Here is a 21027-nt window from a genome sequence, read left to right as displayed (position 1 = left end):
GAGCGGGGAGGAGGGGGAGGAGGAGGAGGAGGGGGAGGAGGAGGAGGAGGAGAAGCATCTGGAGCCAGCTGTATATGCTCTCTCAATTATAAGCTGAACTATCTTAAACAGCCACCAGCTGCCACTGCCCCCGCCTACAGAGCAGGGTCTCCAACATCTGTGAGTAGCAGCACACCAGGTGTGGTCAGAAGAGATGTCAGAGGCTGTTGGGGGGAAACCCTGGGGAGTAACACATGAGAATGGGCTGCTTGCCATTTCTCTCCTAGAGCAGGAAAGGAGCTTAGGGACCTGCTGCTCTGAGCCCTCTTTTCCAAGGCACTGAAATAGAACTGGAAAGAAACCAACACTTAATATTGGGGATTGAGACGTTAAGGAGAAAATGCTGCGTGTTGGCTACAGTTAGAAATGTTCTCAACATTGCACTGTCTCTAACTCAAAATACTCTCGTTCCTGTTTGACTTTTCTGCAGGCATGTCTGCACAGGTAGCAGCTCCAGCTCACGCTTACGTCACACACGCCTATGAGGAATGGGTCGTCACAGTTCTGCTTGAAAAGAAACACAGGCTTCTTCTGAGCCAAGAATCCCTGACATAAAGCCGTCGGTGCTGCCCCTAAAGATGCGGGAAATTCAACTCAGGAAATAATTGCTGTAGAAGTTCCGTTGAGGTGAACACTAGAGAAAGATTACTCTCTCCTCCTGCAACATGATTCTACATGCATCACTTTCTTGGAGAGAGAGAGAGAGAGAGAGAGAGAGAGAGAGAGAGAGAGAGAGAGAAAGGAAGGAAGGAGGAAGGGGGGGGTGGAAGAGGAGAAGGAAGGAAGGAAGGAAGGAAGGAAGGAAGGAAGGAAGGAAGGAAGGGAGGGAGGGAGGGAGGGAGGGAGGGAGGGAGGGAGGGAGGGAGGGAAGATTTCTTGCATTCTCTATTCCCTGTTTACTTCACTTGATAGAAATTACACTTAGTTCAATCAACTGAGCCCCTTTCTTCCACTTCTTGAAAACGGCTTGAATTCTGATTTACGCCTACAAAGTCAGAAGTGAAATGATATAGGTCAGCATTGCTGGTGCCCCTGGTCTAAGAAGTAAAGCATTGAGTGATAACGGATGAAGTGCAGGGCCATTCTTAAAACAGAGGAGTCTTTCACCGGAACTCGCAATGACCACTGTGCCCACCACTCCAGCTGGCGCCTGCACTCTGCACTCCACCTCAGCAGCACCATCCTGCCTACCTTACGCCGCCGCCACCACCTCCACCCCTCACCACCCCTCACCACCACGCACAACAGCCAACCAGCAACTGTGAACAGGCCGGTGACCATCAGCCAACAGAAAGACGATTATAGAGAGCAGCTACACTACATACTTTCAAAACGGGGATTAGAGAAACAACGTGAGTTCTCAATGCTTTCCACAGGCTCAAAGTCAATTTATACTATTTCCGGTAGTTCGATGAATTAAATGGTGCCTTCAGTTTTCAAAGTCACTGGAAAAACTGATCAGTTTTAGAAGTGGTCGAGGGATGCAACACACCCAGCGTCAGCAATGCAGGACAAGAAATAGGTCAGTACTTTAACGTTTAAGGTGACAATACCAGGTTGCTTGTCCTTCACAATCTCTGGTAGGCTGCAGCAAAACAAGATCAGAAAAATGGAAATATGCTACTCGTTATGCAGAAAGGGCATCTGGTCCATCTCAGAGAGATAAACTGCACTATCAACAGAAATTTTATGCAAAGTCCGCTCTTTTTTTTTGTTTGGTTCACTGAACTAAGTGCGAACCATCTGTTACCTATGATTAGCAGGAAAAATAAAAATGCAAACAGCCTTTTAAAGAAGACAGCACAGCAGCATTCCCAACACAGCCTACTTGTTTCAAGCACCACATCTGAGGTTTAAATCTAATGACTTCATGTGGCTTAGAACCTGTAGGTAGAGTCTTCATTTTTAGGTTAAGATGACAGCTTTCTTTTTGGTTTAGTTTTTCTGGTCAGAGTATGCTTAGACATCATAAGAATGCCACTATCCTAAAATGTCTTATTCAAATGTTAATTTCCAAGAGGGTTTTAAAAATCTAACAACTTTGAAGTTAAAATTTTGCTTTGATGCCCGTTTATAAAACGCCTGCCACAGAAGTAGTGGATTATAGTGACTATGCTATGCTTCCACAAAAGCAGAATGGCCAGGGGTGAACTCAGTGCTCCTGTCAAGTCAAAATGCTTGAAATCAAGTCTTCAACTCTGGCCCCAGCTGTCTGACCTTGTAAGATCTGTTTCCTTATCTATAAAAAGAGAGCTCTGAAATGTCCTTCTCAGAAGCCCACTTCCATTCCAAATCTAAGCACTGTGCTTGGCATATGCATCGTTCCAGGAACTCGGTAACTATCCCGGCCAGAGAAGCTGGAGAGGAACCCTTCAAAGACTTCAGAAATTGCCCACAAGACAGGTTTCCATCCCCTGTCAAGGTCAGAGTACAGGCTACAAAACCAGCGACCTCAACAGTGCCGCGCCATGTCCACGGCGGTGCTGACCTTATTCGTGTATTGCCATCATGAAAATGAAAAGGCAATTTCGTTTTCAAGGTGAAATTCTAAGTTTCAGGGAGAGTTTAAGACAGGGTCAGCCCAGGATATGCTGCCAAAGCTCTAAGAGTACAAAAGTTACCGACACCCACGAGGGTTTCTCAGCGGCATGCAAATGTGTTCTGTGCTGTTTCCTTGATGAACACAGCACACACAAGTCCTACTCCACCTACACAGCCGCAGTGCCACAAATGTAATGCATTTCAAGAGGGCTTTTTTGCAACAAAGCATTACAAATCTTAACCACGTGTAAGGCAAGTTTTGCAAAAGATAAGAATTTCAATGGGGAATTCAACTTTTAAACTGCTCGCTTTGCCTCGCTGTTATTCACTGGGCACATTATTAAGTGAGCATGACCCGTAACAAAGAAAAGCTTGCCGTTAGTTTATACTTTAAAAACTGACCAGGCTCTGCACTGATGCTTACCTTGCTCTTTAAAACATATAACCTCTTCAGTTCTACTACACAGTAAGTTTATAAAAAAACGGACATTTCTACAAGAAGATCCACATCAGACTGATACTGAGCTATAAGGTTGGATTTCAAATGTCATTCTAAAGACGCTCCAATTTTAGGTAAGAAAAGAGGGCATTGGCTAGTCTTATCCATTCTTTTTCTTCCTTCCCTTTTATGTATATACTAGAGGCCCGATGCACAAAATTCGTGCAAGAGTAGGCCTTCCTTCCCCCGGCTGCCAGCACCAGCTTCCCTCTGGCACCAGAGACCAGGGCTTCCCTCCGGAAGGACATCCAGTCTAATTAGCATATTATGCATTTATTATTATAGATTTGCTACTACTCAATTAGAATGATCTCGGCTACACTTAGAATCAAACTTATTTCCTGGCCCGTTGGTAGGCACAGAAATCTGTGAATCTGAGAATTTGGAAGAAAGAAGGGTGGTGATGCCAGAGACAATTAAAGTCCAGAGTGTTCCTCTGAGGCCAGGGAACTACTCCCAACACAGCACAAAGGAGAATGGTCTTCATTGTGTCCTGGTCACAGCTCTTTAACTTGGGCCCCCCAGAGCCACGCCTAATTCTGAGCCAGTTCTCAGCTTCTCCTTGGAGGCCATGAGCGGTCTGACATCAACAAGAGGAAAGGAGAAATGGCCAAGAAGGCCTCATGCTGCCCCAAAGGGTTCTCTCCTCAGATACTTTCCCCAGGAGGTGAAATGGCTTCTGAATTACAGCGTTCTCATCCTGGGTTCCTGAAACACACGTGCCCACCCGTTGGAATTCAGAGAGTTTGACGTCCCAAAAATCTTACCCAAATTATTGGGGCAGGAGCGTCTTACATGCAAATGTACGGGTCTTCTCCCTTCCACTGAAGTATAAATCAGAACGGAGAGGCTATTAGACTAAAAGAGGAAGAGCTCCCTCTATGTATGTCAAAGAACTATAAGTACCATTCGTTCAAATATAGTTGATGAAAACTGTATGAAACACAGCATAAGAAAAGACAGCAAGTCAATGTAATCTCTTCTTTTCAACCTGAATCTGTTAATGTGCTTTACCTTTCCTCTCTAAGGTCTTTCAGAATAGTCTGAATAGGCAGTTAAATGTCACAATTTTCTAGAAGCTCAGGGTAGTAAGCAATGAGCAATTCTGCCAAGTTATTAGTAAGTATTGTTGCTCTCCAAAATGCTCAGCCAGAACTCAAGTCCAAGATACCCAAGCTTTACCACAGAGAGACTATTGGAGGAAAAAGCAGTGATAGAAACCGTATGGTGATGACAGGACCCAAACTGACTGACCATTTGGTTTATGTTGGGAACACATCACATATGTGACAAAGAGAAAACTCTAGGATAGATTGCCCTCTCCTCCTGATCCCTTCAGCTCTTTGCGTCACTCAACGGCAGCTTTATCGCGCTCTCCTCGCTGTGTGTGCACTTGTTAACTCCTTCACTGGGTGGTCACACCCGGAGAAGAGGGGCCAAGTTATACATTCTTTGCTTCTCTACGGGCCATAGCTAGATCTGGGCCATAGCGATACACAGCACTTATTCATCCAAAATGGATCAACTAACTGCTGATCACAGAAGACTCCAAATAGCATGCCTCATAGGATATTCTTAGAATCAAAGTGACAAAGTCCAATTCCCTATTCCAAGGGAATCCCAATGTATCAAACAGTATTTGTTAATCTGGATGCTCACACAATTGCTAAATACTATCAATTTTGCATATTAGTTTCACAAAAGTCAAATCCAGTTACTTCCACCAAATTGATACCTTCTTTCAGACACCAGACAGCATGAATGTGGAAAGGAAGGGTTATGACACAGGCGCTGGGAAAATACACTTTATGTGTGATACAGGGATGATGTCCCACCTCCAGCACTCAAATATATTTCAAGTTCTGGAGAATGTAGTGTGATTTTTAAAAGCACACATTGAATTGCATGTGGAAAATCTGCCCCGAGTTCACAGTAAGACAGTAAAGCAATGAGGCTGAACATGTAAAGGGTCCTCATTTAGTTCGATATGCTCTAACTGTGAATTCCACTAGTGGCCATCACCATGACCTTCACCATCACCATTTACCACGAGGCCAGCTGGATACCCAGAGCCAAGGCAAGAAAAGACCCTAACAGAACAGCCTTTATTTCCTAACCATGATCAACTTACCAACTCACATAACAGCTTTGTGCCCACACAGAAGAATAAATAAAAATTGAGCTTTCAGGTTTATTACTTGCCTTTTTTAAATGAATAAGCATCTTTTTTTAAAAAAAAAAAAATGATGATCACGAAAGACTCCATGATCCATAGATCCAAAGATCTTAAAATCTGACCAAAAAAAAAAAAAAAAGAAAGAAAGAAAAGATGGGCAATAATAAAATGAGAGCATCTTAACTAAATTGCAGTATTGTTCAGGCTTCTGGTGACATCAAGCTCTACCCAGTGGGCTCACTGGGTCTCCACTGGAAGAAAGTGGGCTTTGACCACATGAGCAGCATTCCATGGGTTATGATTGTACGAAGACTTAGGGAGCCCAGAGGAAGCCAGAGTGGGTTAAGGAAAGAGAAGAATTTTCCCCACAACTGTGGGGAAAACTAGCCAGAAACAAAAGGGACATAAGAATTCTTTGTTGTGTATTGTTCACAAAATATGCGAAAAATGACTACAAAACAGTCAGGGCTCTTTTTTTCCCACAGTTCCTGGAAGAAAGGTTATGAAATGTTCTTACATCATCGGCCCACTGCCCCATCCCAGATGAGGCTCAGGTTGTAAAGAGCGGTGTGAGCGTGCAGCACGGGAATGGGTGTGTGGTGGGGGTTCTCGTTTTTAACTTGGTTTCTTTTTGCAGTGGGGCAGGGAGGAGGCATACAATTAAATACATGACACTGGCAGCACTAAAGCATCACGTAGGACACTCCAGCTTGATGATGCAATCTTGGATGCAAGAAACCCCAACATTTTCAACAATATATCCTGACCATGCACACCCAGAAAAACAGAGAACCATGGACTCCCAGAAGGAGACAGATCCAAAGTAAACCTTGAAATAAGAACAGGCAGGGGAGGGTAGGTGGGTGGGAAGAGACCAACCAAAGAACTTATATACATATATGCATAACTCATGGACACAGACAAAAGGGTGGTGAAGGCCTAGGGTGGGGGGTGGGGGCGGGCTAGGAGAGATCAATGGGGGAGAAAGAGGATATATGAAATACTTTCACAATAAAGATTTCAAAAATCCTATATAATAAGAGACTAATATGCAAATTGAAAGAATGGCAGAACAATTGGTTGCTATGATGCACACTGACCACCAGGGGGCAAATGCTCAACGCAGGAGCTTCCCCCTAGTGGTCAGTGTGTGGGAGCACCACTCAGCCAGAAGCCCTGAGCCAGGCTCACCGCTGGCGAGAGCAGTGGCGGTGGCAGGAGCCTCTCCCACCTCTGCAGCAACACTAAGGATGTCCGACTGCTGGCTTAGGCTCACTCTCCATGGGGAGCGGGCCTAAGCTGTCAGTCGGACATCCCCCGAGGGCTCCTGGACTGCGAGAGGGCGCAGGCTGGGCTGAGAGACACCCTGCTTCCCAGTACACAAATTTCGAGCACCAGGCCTCTAGTATATATATAATCATGAGCCCTCCTAAAAGAATAATAAAAAAAGAACAGAATATATGGAACACAGCCTTTTAAATAGAAACCACATTAACTAACATCTTAAAGTCAATACTAATTGTACTTACCAATGAGGAAGTTAACTAGTGGCAGTGGAGGCCATTCTCAGAAATATTTAAAGTCAAAAAGAGTCCCAGAATCACTGACAATCCTTCTGAAATAATGGCCAGAAAGGCAATTAAGGGAAAATGAGAGAAGCATCAGGACAAATCTGTGACTACCATTTAAACAGAAACACCAAGCATGTGAGCTTTTGATGACGGGCTACTAAGTGGCATCATCTTCATCTAGTCACGTGCTGCTTAGCGATGTTTCGGTCAGCGACGGGCCGCATATACCACAGTGGTCCCGTGAGACTGTAATGGAGCTGAAAGATTCCTCTCCCCTGGTGATGGTGCAGCCATCATACAGTCATAGCACAATCCATCTCTCACGTGTTTGTGGTGGGGCTGGTACTGTGCTGAATTATGTGCAGTACATAATACTTGATAGTGGTAATAAACGACTGTGTTACTGGTTTATATATTTACTATATTATACTTTTACCATTGTTTTAGGATGTACTCTTTCTACTTACAAAAAATTGTTTGCTGCCAACAGTAGACCTTGCCACACTGGCAGCAGCCTCACACTTCTTGTGTCTGCCATGCCCCTGATTTGATCTCGTGTTGTTTTGTACAGTAACATGCTGTACAGGCTTGCAGCCTAGGAGTGATACACTATCCCATGTGAGTTAGGTGCGTAGTAGGCTGTGCCATCCAGGACTGGGCAAGTGCACTCTGTGAGGTTCACACAACAGTGAAATCACCTAACATCGCACCTCTCAAAACGTATTTCAATCATTGTCATGTAAGGCTGCATGAGAGAGTGTGTTCTTACTTCTTTTCTGATATAGATGATACGAAGTCATTTGTGTATAGGTGTTGTTACTCTATGTAAAATTACAACAAAATAAAAAACTTCCCTTAAAATCCCTCAAAGGAGGGTTTACAGAATGTAAAAATAGGTGCAGAATCCCTCGAAAGCTGGAGCTACACATTACTTTTGGTGGTTCGGTGTCTGGTACAGAGTAGGGACTCACTAATTTTCAGAGAAGAAATACATATTTGAAGACAGGCACAACACCCTTTCTCGAATTATTGAAATCAGTGGCGTTCACTCAACAACAAAAACATATGGAGCATGTATTATGTGCCACACACTGTGTTAGACAATAGCATGAAAAGTTATTAAAACAGATGACAATGAAAAAAACAATGTCATTAGTTTTTTTTAATCAAGGCTATAAACTATGTGGTCTTGAATATTCAGATTAAAGGTGTAGAAATGAGTTGACCACTTAGATTTTCAAAACCACTAGACAAGTGGCATCACATAATTGAAATCTGAAGGCTAACTGAGATTTTTACTACAGGCATGCCTCATAAATATTGCACATTTGATTTCAGACCACTGCAATAAAAAGACTATTGCAATAAAGTGAGTCTTGATGTTTTTGCTGGTGGAGGGTCTTGCCTTCCATTTGTAGAAAACACAACATCTGTGCAGCCCAATAAAGTGATACGGTGAGATGAGGTATGCCTGTATGCAGTTGGATGACAAAACATTCAAATGAGGCACAGAGCACTAAACATGTGAATAGGCAGAAACATGTTCCCTTCCAAGCGTTGCTCATTTTCTAAATGCCTGACACCCAGCAAGTAGTGTAAAAGAAGCTGGTCCTTAAAAATCAATGTGTGCATATCCTGTTTGGGGAAACAGACCGCAGCCTCAGGGTGTTTTCAGGGTTCTGTTCTGAAAGTTGGCCGCTGAAGGGCACCGGAATAAAACCGGCAGGTGGTTCTAAACACTTCGAACAGTACATACCTTTCTGAATAGGTAGACATGCAGCAGCAGGCGGAGATAAAACAGCAGGGAAGACAGAAACGAGGCTAAATAGAGACGTCCCCAAAGGAAAACTCAAAGGGAAAGCTCCTGTGAAAAAGTGGGCTGAAAAGAGACGCAGTGGCCACGGATGAGGCTCCCGGTCTGGCCAGAAGAGCCGGGAGGCGCAGTGATAACGTCAGCCAGGAAGCACCAGCAGAGGACAAACGCGGGGCCATCCAGCAAGGGGCCCAGGCACGCCTGCCCTGCAAGAGTGAGCAGGTTCGTCGAGGAAAGCGAGAACCATGAGCGTCACACTTCTTCAGGCACGTATGTTAAAGACAGAACTAGAGGAGAATACAAGGTGAAACGCTCCACAGTATTCTGGATGATTTTTTTTTCTAGTCCAACAGCCACCAGGTCTCCCCTCCCAGCCTCCCTTCTCCTTTGCTAAGTCCAGTGATAATGATTAGATACTTTGGAATCAAAAGGGCTGTGCTGACGTGGGAGGAGGCCAAGGAGGCTGCAAGCGGAGTCCTTGCAGATACCACCCAGATTTCACTCTGGTCTCCAAGGGCGTGACAAATCCTAAGAGATTAAAATGACTTAAGAGACACGGCATTCCCTAACCAAGGCACAGTGGAAACCAAGTGAGGGGCGAGGGAGAAAATGTGAAAATCCTAACAAGTGTGGCCTCCCAGAGTAGACCACTAGCAACTTTGTAGTAAAAGGAGAAATTAAAAGCGCCTATGATCTTCTGCAGTGAGAAGTCATTTATTTCATGTTAAGCTTTAGTGCAATTAAAAGGGGGTAAAAAGGATTTAATATTACAAAAGGGAAAAAGCAACCATAAGAGAGTATATGATGGATATTCTTACCCTTTATATTCCCTAGAAAAAGACCACAAACACAAATGTTTGCAATTTGCTGAGGAGATCATTATTATTAATCCTGAGGAGGGGGGGGGGGGGAAGGCCATTGAAGTTGGGGCAAGAATGTTAAAGTACCAACCGAGGCACATTCACTCTAACTTCATATGCCAGGTCCCCAGCCACGATTCAGAGAGCTCTTTTGGAATAACATCTGATCCTATCCCCTCGTTAAAAGGAGTGTTTCTGTACAAATGAGTAGAGAAATCTTAGGATCAGTCCTGAAAGTCTTGTCACCTAAACGCTGGGTAGGCAGTTCTGCATAAATACTTGCAAGTTTGAACATTTTTTTCCTTCTGGGGTCTAGGTACTGTGTCCATTTAGATGACCTGCGAGCTGTTTCTTGTCAATATCTCTAAGACACAATCTCTGCGGACATTACTCTATGGATTGGGCGTCGCGTCCATAGAAGTTGTCAAGTTCCCAGGTGGAAGGCTATTGTGGCTGATGGGCCCCGTCATTCCAGAAGGATCAGGAATGGCATTTGGAGTTCAAGGTTGAAAACTGCATGAAATAGGCTTAAAAAGTAGAGCCCATCTCCAACGGGTCTAAGACGGCACCCTCTTACTTTAAAACACCCCCGAGCACCACCGCGGGCCGCTTTACCTGTGCAGCCAGTCCAGGGCAGGTCTAGGAGGCGAAAACTCCAAGCGATGTTTTATATGTAAATCAAGAACCCCCAGGGAGCGGAAGGCGACTTCAGGGACTCCCCGGCGGGGTGCAGAAAGGAGGGGGCGGTCTGCCCTCTCGGAGAGGGGTTCCCGGGGACCCTCTGGACAAGAGTGGCTAACGGGCTCCCCCGTGCCAGGTCGTCTCCCAGCTCCCACTGCCCACGCCCTTCGCGGACCCCGATGCCTCGGGGCTAGACGGGGAGACGCGCAGCCCTAAGGATGGGGGTTCGCGGCGGCAGCCCCATCCCGCACCCTGGAGCTCCGGTCTCAGCGCGGCTGGAGCGCGCACTCCGGGCAGCTGCGCGCAGCTGGACGCAGCCCTCGGCGCCCCCGCCCCAGCCCTTCCGCTCGGCCGGGGCGCCCCGGGCCCGCCATCGCCTGCGGCCCCTCCGCGAGGCCGGAGGGAGACTTGGCAACTTACTGGGCAGCGCTCGGGCCGCGCCTGCAGCGGGTGGAAGGTGCGCGGCTGGAGCGGGTCGGGTCCGTGGCTCGGGGACTGGAGACCAACCGACGCAGGACGGGTCCACGCACAGAGCAGCGCGGCCGCAGGGCTGCAGAAAGCGGGCTGGGCACGTGGGCGCCCTGCTCAGTAGCCACGCGGGAGGCGGGGCGCGGGGCTGGGCGGCACCGCCCCCTCCACCCACCCCCACTCCCCCCCCCCCCCCGCCTCCGCCCTGCGCTCCCCACCCCCACGCCCGCCAATCCCCGCGGTGGGCGGCCCCTCGGGCGACGGGCCTGGGCAGCTGGGCCTGCGGGGCGGGGAGCGGCGAGTCCCCGAATTCTCGCTTTCCCGGGATGACCCCAATTCAGGGGCATTTCCGAGCAGTGCTCTTCCCAGTGGGGTTTTTGTGCTGCGTTTACTTTTCATTTTCAGAAGGTTTTGTACATACGGATAGAAAGATGATAAAATAGAATCGTGATCATGATAAGTAGATGCCCGATGAGTGTGTTTTGTCGAGTAGTACTACTTTAGCAATAAACACCATGAAGGCTTATAAACATGTGCGGTTGCTATTTTTGAAAACTCCAATAATGGGACTAGGGTAGTCCTGACCATGTGGGGCTGCGCTATAAGAAAATGACGTTTGCTATTTCCAAGAGAGCAAGAGACGTTACACAATGGAGGTTTCTCCTGCTGTTTGCTTTAGGAGTCTCTGATGAGATGAAAGTCACAATGTGCAACTATGTTAATTTTCATCCGAAAGGAGGCAAAACACTGACTTGAACAGTGAATGTGTGTTATTTTTTGTTGGAAAGTTCTACCTTATTTTGTTTAAAAATGCGGTAAACTTCTTTTTATGGATATACTAGTAATATTATTAACGTTGGCAAGGTGCCAAAATCATACTGATGCATCACACACACACACATATATTTAATATTTTTATTGATTTTTAAAGAGAGAGAGGAAGGGAGAGAGAAACATGGATCTGGCTGCCTTCGACACGCCCCCTACCAGGGATTGCTCCTGCAACCCTGGGCATGTGCCCTGATGGGGAATCAAACCGGTAACCTTCAGGTGTACAGGATGATGCCCAACCAAATGAGCCACACCAGCCAGGGCGCATTACAGGTATATTTTTAATGTCATATTCTAAATCATTCTTAACTCCTTTAAGACATGTGTTCCCAACAGAACCTAATGAAAGGTTTGAGGCTTCGCTACTTGCACAAACTTTCAGTGAGTGTTTCTGAAGCTCACGCACATGGAGAAGCCATCATCCACCACGTTAAAGAACTGGAAGTCGAAATAGCACCATGGCTACAAGGGCATTATTATCTATTCCAGCGAGTGTCCTAAGGAATAGAGACTCTGTCAATATGAACTTATTTTTACAGCATAAAACAGATTCCTTGTGCAAATACTCATTAACGACGACAGGCACATTAATACTGTTGAGTCGGACGCCAGATTCACTCACTCCCACAACGGTTAGGAAGCGTTGCACGAGAGTGCGAACGCTCCCCACCTCTCAGCAAACGCTGTCTCATTCCTAAGGGTGAAGGGATCCGATCTCAAATGTTTCACCTGTGTTTTTCAAATAGCAGTTGCTGTTATTAAAGTTAAGAGATTAGATTCCCTCACATGTTTTTACTTAACCACCCTGACGGGACAGTTTATGATTAGGCCGCAACACAATGGTTGGAGATAAACTATTTGACATTTAGAAACTGGCAATGTAGTCAGAATACCAATCTGTGAGTTTATCTAGTAATCTGCCCATCGGAATTGGGTACTTCTGAAACAAAAACACATTGTGTCCCTGTGTGGTGAATCATAAAAGCTACTTCATCGCTAAGCAAAAATGAGTAAGTCCTTCCTCACAAGCTCCATGGTTGATGAGTATCTTGACTTGCTAGTCTTGGACCTACATATTCCTTTTCCTGTTTGAAACTATTGACTAGCGGAACCCCTCACCGGATCCTTAGTTATTTCTCAGCTTTTAAAATGTCTCGATGTAGGAAGAATGGCATGTCCACAGATCTATGTGAGTCTCTAAAACAGATTATGGCAGCTGAGGGAAATTAGAATAGACTATTTAGAGACAAAATACAGTATTTGAAATGCATTAAGCTATTTTGACTTCATCTTCACCCACATTTCCTTTTGCACTACTCTACTCCTGCTGCTTAGAATGGAGTTAGAAACTTCTTCCTATCTGAGTAACGCTCTCAACCCCCTTTTTTCCACCTCCCTTCTCTGGAATACCTCAATCACTTTTTTTTTTTTTTTGAGAGAGAGAGAGAGAAAAGAGAGAGAGAGATTTGTTATTCCACGTATTTACGCATTCATTGGTTGATTCTTGTCTGTGCCCTGACTGGGGATCAAACCTGAAACCTTGGCATATGGCGCCAACGCTTTAACCAGCGGAGCTACCTGCCCAGTGATCCCTTTTCGCTGTCATCTGTCAAGATTCTGGAATCCTCAGGCATGAAACAGAAATTCCAACTTAGTCATTTCAGCAGGAGTAATTTAGGTTGTCCTCCTCCAAAGATTTCAGACGCACTTATGTTTGTCTGAACTCCTAAGGAAATTCCAGGGAATTTCAAACACTTTCGTAGCTGAATCAATGGAATACCCGGCACTCCTACACTTACCAAATACATACAGCCCCAAGTAAACCCCGTGTTCACACATAAGGGGTTCACTTTAACTGGCAAGGCTGAATGAGTTGATTCTTACTAGTTCTAATTTTGACTCCATAATCCCCAAGCTATTTCAGCAAAGACGAAGCTAAAATCCCCCAACTTTCCCCCCCTAGATTGTTGGATACTGGATACTGATGCTTGCGTTATTACTGAGTAGGCTTGAAAGAGAAAAAGGATTGGATTGGAGTTCAGGCCCCTAGAGTTTCAAGGGCTTTTAGGCCACCGCTGTTCTCCACTCCCTTTCAAAAATATGTAAAATTTAAAGGCAACTTTCCACTGGACACATTTCATATTTGCCCATCCTTTAAGGTAAGCGATAAAATATTGAAAAAGTGGTTGGAAAAATACAGAAAGACCTTATAATGACAAATGATCTTTTATATGCCTTCCCCCCAACCCCCACTTGTCTTTTAACTAAGACCAAATAATGGTTTTGCAATGGTTTTCAGTCCTGAACCCTATGAAATTCCCTGCACCCTTCACTTGGCTTGTCTCTAGTTTTCTTTACCTTGGCCATTAATCAAGCATCACCCAGAGCTCCACCCACCCTTGCTAGTCTCTATTGTCTTCTGCCAGGATTCCTGCTGGGCCTGTATCTGCTCCAAATACTTGGCTTCTCAATCCAAACATCTTCCACCAGTCTGTTGCTCTAAGGACTGGAGACTGGGGGGCTTAGAAAGAGAGTGCAGCTCATGGAAGTCCTTCTTTTTTCTCATTCAGCCCGGACAAAAGTTCTAACTGCCCTACAGATGGCTTCCTAAAAGGCCAGTGGACTTTTCTCAGTTCTCATCTGCCTCCAACTTTCTCCTGCTTTCTGTCCATTTCCGTCTTGCAATTGTCTCCCCATCCCTCCAGGGCTCTCCTGATCTCTTTGCTTTCTTCCTACCATCCTAGTAACTTTAAAAATATATATACATTTATTGATTTCAGAGAGGAAGGGAGAGAGAGATTGAAACATCAATGATGAAAGGGAATCACTGATCATCTGCCTTCTGCATGCCCCCTCCTACTGGGAATCGAGCCTGCAACCCAGGCATGTGCCCTTGACCGGAATCGAACCTGGGAGCCTTCAGTCCACAGGCCAATGCTCTATCCACTGAGTCAAACCAGCCAGGGCCTGATAACTTTTTGTCCTGCTTGTCAACTAGGGAACTCATAAATTTAAATTCTTGAATCTTTCTTATCTCCATTCACCTTCACGACCTCAGTTGCTACCCATTTCTAAGGCTCACTCTATTTAGTAGTATCCATTCCCAAAGCTGCTTTGCCAGGCTTCCTTGTTCATCCTTGCTCCACATTGCGTCTGTTGCCAGCACCTGAAATTATATGGTTGAAAACAAATCCACCTCTTTCTTCGACTGGTATCTCTCTCCCACTTCCTTCCTGTTCTCCTGGGACTCCAGGTACCTTGGGGTGCTGTTTGCTCCTTTCTCTCTCTTACTTGTTTACATTCCATCAGTCACAGAGCTCTGCCACTCCTCCTCCTTCTATTCTTTAGCACAGAAACAAGCCTTCCTCCTGATTTCTATGAATTTACCGCCCTAACCTCTAGCCCAGTGGTCGGCAAACCGCGGCTCGCGAGCCACATGCGGCTCTTTGGCCCCTTGAGTGTGGCTCTTCCACAAAATACCACGTGCTGGCGCGCACATACAGTGCGATTGAAGCTTCGTTGCCCATGTGCAGAAGTCGGTTTTCGGCCTGGGCGAGTCTATTTAGAAGAAGTGGGGGCGGGGGGGGGGTGGACATATAGAGAGGATGAATGAAAGGAGATAGACGAAACAAGTATACAAGACGAGTGTGGATGGGAGAGTTGGAAGGGGTCGACCTCAGCGAATGTACCTCAATCAGATTGAGGACGTTTTTAGCAAAGGCCAGCTTAGGAGTACCCTAATTAAGTTAATAACAGTGTACCTACCTATATAGTTTAAGTTTAAAAAATTTGGCTCTCAAAAGAAATTTCAATTGTTGTACTATTGATATTTGGCTCTGTTGACTAATGAGTTTGCCGACCACTGCTCTAGCCTCATCATGTTGACAACTTATTGCAGTCTTCTAAACAACTCATGGTATCTTCTCATTGATTGTAGAAACTAAACCCCTTCTACGGTGTAAATTCTCCATCAACTGCCTTAATACATCTTCTCAACTTATCTTTTAGACCTGAGCTGTCCAATATGGTAGCCACTAGCTACATGAGGCTCCTGAGCACTTGCTTTGGGTCTAGTCCAAATTGTGAAGTGCTGGAGTGAAATACACCCTGAATTCAAAGACTTAGTACAATTGAAGTTAAGTGAAAATGTCTCATTAATAATCTTTTTATAGTGATTCCATGTTGAAATAATGTTTGGGATAGATTGGGCTAATTATTCTCAGCCATTTCTTTTGACTTCTTTTCAGAGAGACTGCTAGAAAATTTTAAATGGCATGGGTGGTTCACCTTATATTTCTATTAGACAGTGCTCCTTTAGACAACTGATATGACCGTTGTGGACTGGGCACACTGCATCAGATCAGAGGCATTTTTTAAAAGAAAAGAGTGGGCCAGCCTCAGCCACCCCTCCACAACCCAGCTGGGGAGATAAGACGTTAAAAGTCAATTATTGATACAACCAGAGGGCAGATACTAAATGGCTGAAGTTTAGCCCCGCGGAAGCTTAAAGGAGAGATGTTCACAGATGCCTTTTCCGAGAAGTGGAATTTTCAAAGACCCTTGAAAAACAGATAGCATTTCCTTTTTGCAGCTGTGGAAGGAGAAGAACAGCATTCTGGGTCAGAGGAGGCGGGAAAGCACCGAGCCGGCTTGGGGTAACATGTGTAGACCAATTGGTCTGGGGTGAGGGCCATGCCCTGGCAGGCTCTAGAACAGTGATGGCGACCCTTTTGAGCTCGGCTTGTCAGCATTCTGAAAAACCCTAATTTAACTCTGGTGCCGTGTCACGTATAGAAATTTTTTGATATTTGCAACCATAGTAAAACAAAGACTTATATTTTTGATATTTATTTTATATATTTAAATGCCATTTAACAAAGAAAAATCAACCAAAAAAAATGAGTTCGCGTGTCACCTCTGACACGCGTGTCATAGGTTCACCATCACTGATCTAGGGTCTACCCATCTCCTGACCTCTCTGCACCCAGTCACCTCCCGGGGACTTCTTCCTGCTTTTCATCAGTCTCTGCCCCCTTGCCTTTTTCCAGACTGTACCATGCTCAGGGCCTGAAGCTAGAAAACAAAGGCACAGGCATGGTGCCAGCCAGATCTCTGCCCTGCCTCTGACCCAGCTTCCAGGGAACGTGCTCCAAATGTACGCTCCCGGACAATGGTACTGCCTGGTGTCTCACCAAGGAAACGTTTGTAAACCTTTGAATGAAGAGTCCAACCCGCCCAAAGAACAGAACGCGGTGTTTATTTAGCTTGCCACCAGCCTAGGTTGACCAACTTTTCTGATTTTCCCAGGACCATCCCTGTTTGAGCACGAAAAGTCCCAGATCCTAGGAAACCATGAGGTCACAGGGAAACGGAACGACTGGCTCACCTCCCTTACTCACATCCTAGGCTCTGACTGTTTTCATTTCTAGTCACTGGCCTCCTGCTAATTTCATTTCTATGACAAAGCAACAGTGACCGTGTAATTATACTGAAAAGGACCGTGGTTGCTTTCTCTGGCCACCACGGTGCTGATTGGACAACTTTTTTTTTCTTAGCCTCAGTTTTGAGATGTCCTAGGGGATCACACTTTTTGACATTAAATCCATTCATCTTCCATCTATAAAAATGTCACTGGATACTGTAAAGAGGAAGCGTACATACCCTCAGTAAAGAAGGAATAGGGGACTACAAAGTGGGACTAGAAGAAGTCCTCCCTAAAAGTAAACTTATCTCTTCATCGGAATCAAAGCTCCCTGTAGCTTCCTTCTGAGACCGCCCCCTGTCCCCGCTGAATACATGCTCCTCTTGTAAGTCCCACTCTTGTTCTCCAGGGCTGTCAGCTAAGAGGCAGCATCAAAATGAAGTGAAGCTCGGCCGGTGTGGCTCAGTGGTTGAGTATCAACCTATGAACCAGGAGGTCGGTTTGATTCTGCCCGGGGTTGTGGTCTTGGGTCAGCAGGAGGCAGCTGATCATTGATTATCTCTCATCACTGATGTTTCTATCTCTCTCTCCCTCTCCTTTCCTTTTAGCACAAGTCTTAAAGAGTATTAAAATGCGCATTCCCACTTAGCAGTAACTTCTTGCACAGTGCTGTGAATTCCAAGTTGCAAAACTTGGGTCTCAAAATACTCACGTGGAAAGTGTTTCTGTCTGGCACCTTCAGACAGGAACAAAAATTAAATTCTTTGAGATGAAACAAGGGAAAGTAAATTCACCGCTGGGGGAGAGGGGAAGGGAGAAGGAAGGAGAGGTGTTTTCTTGCTCATCATGACTTTGATGTCTTTAACTGTCTGGCTTAGGCTCCCAAGATCCAGTCCTTAGAAAGCTCTCTGAGTCATTATGTGTCCTAAGGGCCTCCGGGAGGAGTGCCTCGGAGGGTGTATCTTACACGCTCTCACCTGTGTTAGTTTTATACTTGTTGGCCCGGACTGATGCCTCTCAGCAAGCAGGCAGCCTGTCCTCCTGTTGTGTCCTAGACAGAAAGGTGGAGTCCAAGTTCAGGCTGAGCAGTCTGGTCCAACTCGCTTCTTCCGAGCACGTCAGTGCTGGCGGCCCAGTCCCGGTGAGAACCCCGGGGGCTCCCTCCGTCCACAGGGGAGGTGGAGCTGCTGGCTCTTGTGTGGCTTGTTCTCTGGTCTCAGCCATCAACCCAGACCGCACTGCTCAGGGCAGCGGCGCCTGTTCTCCGGGAGATTTAGCGGCCACTTGCCCTTCGGTGCGCTCAGTGAACTGTAGGGAGTTTTTATAGCCAGGCGAACCCTGAGTCAGGTCCTGGCCTCATCCGGAAGGCACCCCAGTTCTGCTGGCGTTTTCATTTTGATCTCCCCTGAAGTTTAATCCTGAGGCGGGGATCATGAAATAAAAAGATGATGTGCAGTAAAAAGCACAAATTAATCCATTTAGTTATATTGCTAAAGCAAAAAAGTCATCAGTTGCAGGTTTTTCCCGGCGGGATGATAATACTTTGACTTCTCCAAAAGGTCGTGAGGAGCTACACATGCAAGCAAAAATAAGCACAAGCGCCCTGAGCAAGTCAAGCCACTGAGTAAGGCTTTGCAATCGTTCATACCTTCCTCGGTCTAAAATTCTGCTCCATGTACAATTTATAGTTGAAAACCTCCCTCTTCATTCTCAGGTTATAGAGGTACATCATGTAATAGAGCATTGTCGTTCATGTTACACGGAAACAAATCAACTGGGGTTTTAAGAAACAGATTGTTTTAAACCAGCTTGATTCAACAGTGGCTCCACCTTCGATGCTACCTCCATGGATCAACAGCAGTGAGGCCACCGAGTGGCCCGCCCAAAGATACTGCACGCTGGTCCTGCTGCTTCCCCTTCTGCAGGCCCTGTGTCCCCCTCTTTCTGGCATTCGTACAGCTCAGGGATCCTTAGTGCAAACAGTAGAAGAGGAGAGAGAAATCTTGAAATGACAACATTTTGATTTTAAACTCTCACTCTTTTTATGTAGGTATGTGATAATTTTTAAAAGTATATAAAATTGTTTTGCATGTGTCACTAAATGCTTCTAAGAATGGGTCTCAGGAAAATCCACTGGGATGCAATCTCAGCTTCCTGCGAGGCCAGGCAGGTTACACCAAATTTTGAATTTAGTTGGGCATCAGACAGTAGTAAGGTAGGGAGAGGGAGGCTGTGAAGTTGAGAAAGTGTTCAAATACAAAAATTTAAAAACCCTGAGCCAGATAGGCAGTGCAAAAAATACAAGCCGAATTGGGTCGCAGGGCTGCAAATTTTCACCATCTGTTGTAAAGGCCACTCATAGAATTATGCCATCAATTAAAATCATTTATTAAAATTATTTTTAGACCCCCTACGATACAGGCTTAGTAGGCATTTAAATATTCTGTACTATTCTAGCATGGTATTCCCTCTAAGGTACTGTTATGTCTATTGTTTTTTTTTAACAAATACATAATTCAGTATACATGTGTTTCAAAAAGTTACATATTTCCCATGAGAAACCCTACTTGTTTGCGTGGGAACTTGGGCAAAAGAGTTTATTGGCAATAAGATTGTGCATGACCATCAGACTAGCAGAGTAATCTTTTCAACTGAGTGCCTGGTCTAATCCTCCTGTATGAATTATGTGAATAAAATCTTTGAAGCATTGTTGAGGAGGTAATCTTAGTGAAATCAAACTTGACAGTGCCCCTTTATCTAGTTCCAATGTGATTAGACTCTGCAGCGCACGTAGAATCATAAAGAAAACTGGTTGAGACTACGACTCAGTGAGTGCGTGAGATAAGCAACCCGGGACAGTAAAGACTGCATTGAATAAAAGTGGCTTCAACAGCCACGGCGTAACATTTCCTTTTTTATTGGGGGGGGGGGGTTCAGTTTGACTGAATGTTTCATATCATTTTATATTTAAGGTTTGCCAGTAATATTGAAGGGAGTAGACATTCATTTCACAACTGTGTGTCGTAGACCCGTAGGTCTGGCGGATTGTGCCGTGCCTGAGCCCAGAAGGGGCCATTTGTGTGGATGACAAAACTGCTGCCATACGATCCAGCAGTTCTACTTCTGGGTATTTACCCAAAGAAAACAAAAACATTATTTTGAAAGATTATGCACCCTTATGTTCACTGCAGCATTACTAGTGATACCCAAGTCATTGAAGTAACCTAGATGTCCATCAACAGATGAGTGGATAAGGAAGATGGATATAGATACCATTGGATGCATATACATATATTGAGCAATAAAAAAGAGTGAAATCTTGCAATTTATGACAACATGGGTGGTCCTAAAGGATATCATGCTAAGTGAAATAAGTTAGAAATAAAAAAGTCAAATACCGTGTGATCTCACTTATATGTGGAATCTAAAGAAATAAAATAAATGAATAACGAAAACAAAACAGAAATAGACCCAAAGATATAGAGAACAAGCCATTACCAAAGGAGAGGGGTTGGGGGATGGGAATAAAAATAGAGTAAATGAAACACTCCTTAGTTTTTCCTCCTAAGTAAACAAATAAAAAACCAGGATGTGGGCCTGTGGAAATACATATGTAAGTGTAAGTGCTAATTTTATGATTTTTCATAATAAGGTCCTAAAGTTACATGTAGGTATTGAGGAAAAAGTGAAGAGTGGGAACATATGAAATTGAGTCACTTTACAAGCTGCTAAAATTATCAACATTGTGAAGGTTGAGGCATGAGGAAACGATGCTATTTTTGTTCTAACTGGCCTGGGAACTTAAACTTTTTAACTTTCTAGTCTTGCATCAATTCCTGGATATACATCAATTCATTGTGCGGCAATTTCTAGACACACACTAGACTTCCAGATAATCCTCTGATTACCCCTGAAGGACTCACATGTCCAGGCCATCTCATCCTTTATCCCCACTGACGGGCCATCTGACTCATAGCCATCTTGGACCAATCCTGGGACTAAGAATGCAGGACCAATTATTCTCAAGAACATGATTTTTACTATGAAAACTCTTCACTTTCCTTTCTTCTTCAGAACACTCTGGGTTTTTGCTTAGCTGTGTTTCTAGTTTGTACACTTCAAGACC

The 21027-nt window shown here is 45.0% G+C and overlaps 1 protein-coding gene across 1 annotated transcript in view; it reads right to left on the bottom strand.

The window, feature by feature from the left end:
• Positions 1–10619, bottom strand: part of SLC7A2 (solute carrier family 7 member 2) — a 65513-nt gene extending 54894 nt beyond the window's left edge. Inside the window, exon 1 of the mRNA XM_059685571.1 lies at positions 10601–10619. The gene's annotated coding sequence lies outside the window, so the exon portion shown is untranslated. The remainder of the gene's footprint in view (positions 1–10600) is intronic.
• Between the last annotated feature and the right edge of the window lie 10408 nt (positions 10620–21027).

Source organism: Myotis daubentonii, chromosome 2 (assembly GCF_963259705.1).
Source record: "Myotis daubentonii chromosome 2, mMyoDau2.1, whole genome shotgun sequence".
NCBI classification, from domain to species: Eukaryota; Metazoa; Chordata; class Mammalia; order Chiroptera; family Vespertilionidae; genus Myotis; species Myotis daubentonii.
Note: the sequence above shows the minus strand (reverse complement) of the source record. Positions and strands in the feature narration are given on the sequence as shown.